This window comes from Scyliorhinus torazame, chromosome 22, assembly GCF_047496885.1.
Source record: "Scyliorhinus torazame isolate Kashiwa2021f chromosome 22, sScyTor2.1, whole genome shotgun sequence".
Taxonomy (NCBI): Eukaryota; Metazoa; Chordata; class Chondrichthyes; order Carcharhiniformes; family Scyliorhinidae; genus Scyliorhinus; species Scyliorhinus torazame.
In genome coordinates this window covers 103,307,502-103,313,514 of record NC_092728.1, presented here as the reverse complement: position 1 = coordinate 103,313,514, position 6,013 = coordinate 103,307,502, and the positions used below count along the sequence as shown (strand labels likewise).

General features: G+C 47.5%; 1 non-coding gene across 1 annotated transcript; it reads left to right on the top strand.

Moving 5' to 3' along the window:
- Positions 1–504: 504 nt before the first annotated feature.
- Positions 505–578, top strand: trnat-cgu (transfer RNA threonine (anticodon CGU)). Its single transcript has one exon. It is a non-coding gene; the product is annotated as a tRNA-Thr (tRNA).
- Positions 579–6,013: the final 5,435 nt, after the last annotated feature.

The window sequence follows — 6,013 nt, the reverse complement described above, 5'->3', positions numbered from 1 at the left end:
CCGGACTGATTAAAAATCTGTCTACCCCATCCTTGAACATACTGAATGACCCCCAGCCTTTACAGCCCTCTGCGGTAAAGAATCCTTGGAGAAGAAATTCCTCCTCTCCTCTGTCACTTAGCACATCATCCAGAGAACCTGACAACAAACAATCATCCAGATGGAACAATAGAACCCTGGCTATAATTAACTAATGTTTCTAATTATAAATTTCCACAACATTCTCTGCCAGACCACCTGTAGCATGCTTATAACTGAAGTAAATAAAACAGCTTCAACCACAACAGGTAGTAACACTTTCCACAATTACAGTAAACATGTAACACTCTGTTGCAATTCTTGCACATTCAATTTCCAGAGAGAAAATACATTTTGGTTTCAAAATAAACAAATATTTTAAAATCTCACGTCGGGAGCAGCTGAGATGCATAAACCAAGGAGTTTCCCAAATTCAATTCCCAGTCTGCCCTGGCTAAACTTAACTCCGCCAAGTTGGAAAAGATCGGCGCTGTGGCTTAGATGGTTAAAGCGTCTGTCTCGTAAACAGGAGATCCTGAGTTCAAACCTCAGCCGTGCCTTTCTACCTTTCGGTCAAAAGCAACTAGCTGGAGAAGAAATGCTCCCATTTCATGGGTAGCACAGTGGTTAGCACTGTGGCTTCACAGCTCCAGGGTCCCAGGTTCGATTCCCGGCTTGGGTCACTGTCTGTGCAGAGTCTGCACATTCTCCCCGTGTCTGCGTGGGTTTGCTCCGGGTGCTCCGGTTTCCTCCCACAAGTCCCGAAAGACGTGCTTGTTAGGTAATCTGGACATTCTGAATTCTCCCTCCGTGCCCGAACAGGCGCCGGAGTGTGGCGACTAGGGTATTTTCACAGTAACTTCATTGCAGTGTTAAGGGGCGAGATTCTCCACTCGCGCTCCAGTTGGGAGAATCGCCTGGGCCGCCAAAATTTCCCGGGACGCCGGTCCGACGCCCTCCTGCGATTCTCCCAAGCGGCGGAAACGGCCCGGTCGAGTTCCGCGGGCCGCAGGCCGGAGACACCCAAAATGGCGATTCTCCGGCACCCCTGCTATTCTCAGGCCTGGATGGGCCGAGCGGCCAGGCCAAAACAGCGGGTTCCCCCCGGCGCCGTCCACACCTGGTCGCTGCCGTCATGAACAGTGCATTAACGTTGGGGGGGGGGGGGGATCCTGCACCGGGGGGTACCTCAAATGTGGGGTGGCCCGCGATCGGTGCCCACCGATCGTCGGGTCGTCCTCTCTGAAGGAGGACCTCCTTCCTTCTGCGGCCCCGCAAGATCCATCCGCCAGCTTCTTGCGGGGCGGACTTAAGAGAGGACGGCAACCACGCATGCGTGGATGACACCAGTTATGCGGCGCCGCCTTTATGCGGGCGTGTAGATGACGCGGCTCCGATCCTAGCCCATTGTCAGGGCCTGAATCGTTCGGGATCGGGGCCGTTTCGCGCCGTCGTGAACCTTGACGGCGTTCACGACGGCACGGCGCGCGAGTGGAGAATCCCGCCCAAGGTCAGCCTACTTGTGACACTAATAAAGATTATTATTAGATTGACGGTAAAGTAAAATGAGCCGTGTTTGCAGCCCAGATTGAATCTGACTTGTAGGTGGCAGGAATAATGGGAGTTTCATTCCGGTGCACCCCCATGATTGTAAAATCAAAAATAGGCCATTCGGCCCATCAAGCCTGCTCTGCCCTTCAACTAGACCTGACAGTGTCCTTAAATTCATTTTCCTGCCTGACCCTATCATAAACCTCGAATCACTTGTACATCAAAAATCTGTCCCAACTCTGCCGAGAATGCATCCAGTGACCCAGCCTCCACTGCTCTCTGGGGTCGCAAGTTCCAAACACTAGCGACCCTCGGAAAGAAGAAATTCCTCATCTCCGACTTAGGGTGGCTAATGTTACCCGTTTAAAAAGGGAGGCAGAGAGAAAACAGGGTATTATAGACCAGTAAGCCCGACGACGGTGGTGGGAAAAATTCTAGAATCTATTATCAAAGATTTTATAGAGCACTTAGAAAACAGTGGCAGGATCGGACAGAGTCAGCATGGATTTATGTAGGGGAAATCATGCTTGACAAATCTACTGTAATTCTTCGAGGATGCAACTCGTAGAGTTGATGAGGGGGAGCCAGTGGATGTGGTTTATTTGGACTTTCAGAAAGCTTTTGACAAAAGTCCCTGATCAGAGATTAACATATAAAATTAAAGCACATGGGATTAGGGGTAGTGTATGGAGATGGATAGAAAACTGGTTGGAAGACAGGAAACAAGAGTAGGAATAAACGGGTCTTTTTCCAAATGCAGGCGGTGACTAGTGGGGTACCGAAAGGATCGTTGCTGGGACCCCCGCTATTCACAATATATATTAATGATTTAGATGAGGGAGCTAAATGTAACATCTCCAGATTTGCAGATGACTCAAAGCTGGGTGGATGAGCTGTGAGGAGGATGCAGAGATCCTTCAGTGTGATTTGGACAGGTTGGGTAGGCAAATGAATGGCAGACGCAGTATAATTTGGATAAATCAGATTTTCCATTTTGGTAGCAAAAACTGGAAGGCAGATTCTTTGTATGGACATAAATAAGGAGCGGGGGGGGGGGGGGGGGGGCACGGTGGCACGCACTACTGCATAATGGCGCTGAGGACCCAGGTTCAATCCCAGCTCTGGGTCACTGTCCGTGTGGAGATTGCACATAGCATGGGTCGCACATCCACCACCCAAAAATGTGGAAGGTAGGTGGATTGGCCACGCTAAATTGCCCCTTAATTGGAAATTTAAACAAAAAAATAATAAATTAGGATAGGGGAATGTGCAAAGAGACCTGGGTGCCTCGTACACCAGTCACTGATGGCAAACAAGCAGGTACAGCAAGTGGTAAAGAAGGTAGATGGTATGTTGGCCTTCATACTGAGAGGGTTCGAGTAGAGGAGCAGGGATGTCTTGCTGCAATTATGCAGGCCTTTAGTGAGGCCTGGAATATTGTGTGCAGTTTTGGTCTTATCTGAAGGAGGGTATTCTTGCTCTAGGGAGAGTAGAGACGGTTTACCAGACTGATTCCTGGGATGGCAGAACTGACATACGAGGAGATTGAGTCAGTTAGGATTGTATTTGCTGGAGTACACAAGAATGAGGGGGGATATCATAGAAAGCTATAAAATTCTAACAGGACTAGTCAAGGTAGATGCAGGAAGGATGTTCCCGATGGTGGGGGGGTGGCCAGAACCAGAGGTCACAGTCTAAGGATACAGGATAGATCATTTAGGATTGGGGTGAGGAGAAATCTCTTCACCCAGAGTGGTCAGCTTGCTGAATTCATTACCACAGAAAGCAGTTGAGGCTAAAACATTATGTGCCTTCAAGAAGCAGTTAGATATGGCACTTGGGACAAAGAGGTTCAAAGGAGGAGGGGGGGGGGGGGGGGGGGGGGGGGGGGGGAAAGAGGCAAGATCAGGCTGTTGAGTTGGATGATCAGCCATGATCATAATGAATGGCGGAACAGGCTCGAAGGGCCGAATGGCCTCCTCCTGCTCCTATTTTCTGTATAAATGGGAAATTCCTTTTGAAACTTTGCCCCCAGTTCTACACTCCCTCACAAGGGGTAACATCCTCTCCCTGTCGAGCCCTCAGAATCTTACCTGGCAATAAGAATTCATTCCTCTGAACTCCAACCATCATCGGCCCAACCTACTCCACCTTTTCTCAGGTGACAACCGCTTAATCCCAGGAATCTAGGCCTAGTGAACCTTCTCAGAACTGTCTCCAAGACAGGTCAACTTTCTGACACTCTCAGTTAACGTCGGGAAATCAATGGACATTAGCTTTGGCAAAGAATCTCCAGGAAGAGAATCCTCATTTCAGAAGAAAACTTGGAGAAGGTGGGATAGGAAAAAAAAGTGTTACATTTTTTAAAAAAGTATTATATTTTGGGTTATAGGAGCTATTTAATTAACATCTGCTCATTGTTACTGGGTGGATAGTATGGCATGCAGATGCCAAAAAGAATTCCTGTAATTCCATTTTGATCCAAATAAATCAATATTCTAGACATCAAACTCGTAGCAAAACTAAATCACAGTTTCTGAACAGAACATTTTGTTTTTTTTCCCTTTATAAATTTAGAGTACCCAATTCATTTTTTCCAATTAATGGACAGTTTAGCGTGGTCAATCCACCTACCCTGCACATCTATGGGTTGTGGGGGTGAGACCCACGCAGACACGGAGAGATTGTGCAAACTCCACATGGACCAGTGACCCAGGACTGGGATCGAACCTGGGATCGCGACGCCGTGAGGCAGCAGTGCTAACCACTACGCCACCATGACGCCCTGACATTTTCTTGGGATCTGCCGTGAGGCAGCAGTGCTAACCACTGCGCCACCGTGACGCCCTGACATTAGCCCTGTTTCAGTGAGTCTTGATCATGTGAATGACGCTCAGGAAATTCTCATCTCCGACAGACAGCACATCCACTCCCCTCACTCTGGAATGATTTTATTGCTTGTTGCTAACAGGCTTGTCAATCACATAAATCTATCTGCAAGCCACATCGTGCTTCATCCTGTTTTACAATAAAATGTAACTACAGGAATCCTCCAATACACTGAACAGAAATTTATACACTGGAAATCACGGCGTAAACGTTGACCTAGTGTATAAGACAACCCCATTTTTCCAACCTGAAAATTAGGTTTTTGCATGTACTCTGTGTACAAGTTGACCCCCCCCCCCAAGCCCTGTTTTGAGCCAGGATTTATTGTACTTGCATCGATAGCCAGCCTCAATTTCACACCCCACAATTGCACGTCTTACTTACCTTGGAACCGGGGGCAAGGGATCGAGTAGACAATACGGGCGGTGTTGTGAAGATGAGAGGAGTTTAAGACGCGCCTATTTTTTTTTGCGCCGGATACTGATAAAATTTCAAAATGGTGACCACCTTACCCAAACCGGTGGTCCACTTTTCTACTCAGTGTATAAATCAATCTGGTTTTTGGAGGGATTTCGCAAGTTTCCAAAGGTTGACTTATGCACCATCTACGGCCGCAACAGGGCTCCTCTGTCTTTGTTCACATCAGGTCAATTTATGACACAAAATGTGTTTTGCAATAAAAAAAATGTACAAATCTATTTGCAGCTTGCTTCTTCCACAACTGAAGTTGTTTTAAAAACACCACGACATTGTACTGAGGAGCCAGTTATACTCCCACACACAAAGCAATTTCCACTTTCCAGTGATGCATGATGATTTGTGTAACTGCAGAGTAAGGTCCCGATTGGAATGAGGAACACAGCAGGGAGTCACACAATCCAGGACAAAGCAGTCTGCTTGATCAGCAGCCCTTCCAAATATCTACGCCCCCCACCACTATCCACAGGGTCCAATCGCTGCCTTTCCAGCAGCTCCCAAATTGTGACCTTTGCAGTCTAGATTCCAGAAGGACAAGGCCAGCAGGCACATGGGAGCGCCACCATGGGAATGCCCCGATCAACACACCACCCCGACCTGAAAATATAATCACCACTGCTTCCTCATTGCTGGTTCGAAATCCCTGGAACTAACTAACAGCACAAAAATACCTTCACTGCATGGATTGCAATAGCTCAAGCAGTTTCACTATCACCTTCTAAAAGCCAAAAACAATGGATGACAAATGCTAGCCTTGCTAGTGACACTTTGTCCCCCACACCGCCTCAGAGTGAATCATTGAAAAAAAGTTCATTGTTGCACGAAATAAAACACTGGATTTTGAGCAGAGCTCGAGTGACCATCCTGGTCCCAGATTCTTTATAAACAATCTTTATAATGCGGAGAGAACTGGACACTGCCTAAAACACTTTTAAAACATTAAAACCTGGTCAGGCAGCCAAGCAGCTCTGCACAGGAGCAGCTGAACACACTTTCTCACACTGAGGTTTGGGATATAAATTTCAGTCTGCATCTGCTGGACATACACCACTCATCTCCTAGCTGCCTCAACACCTAC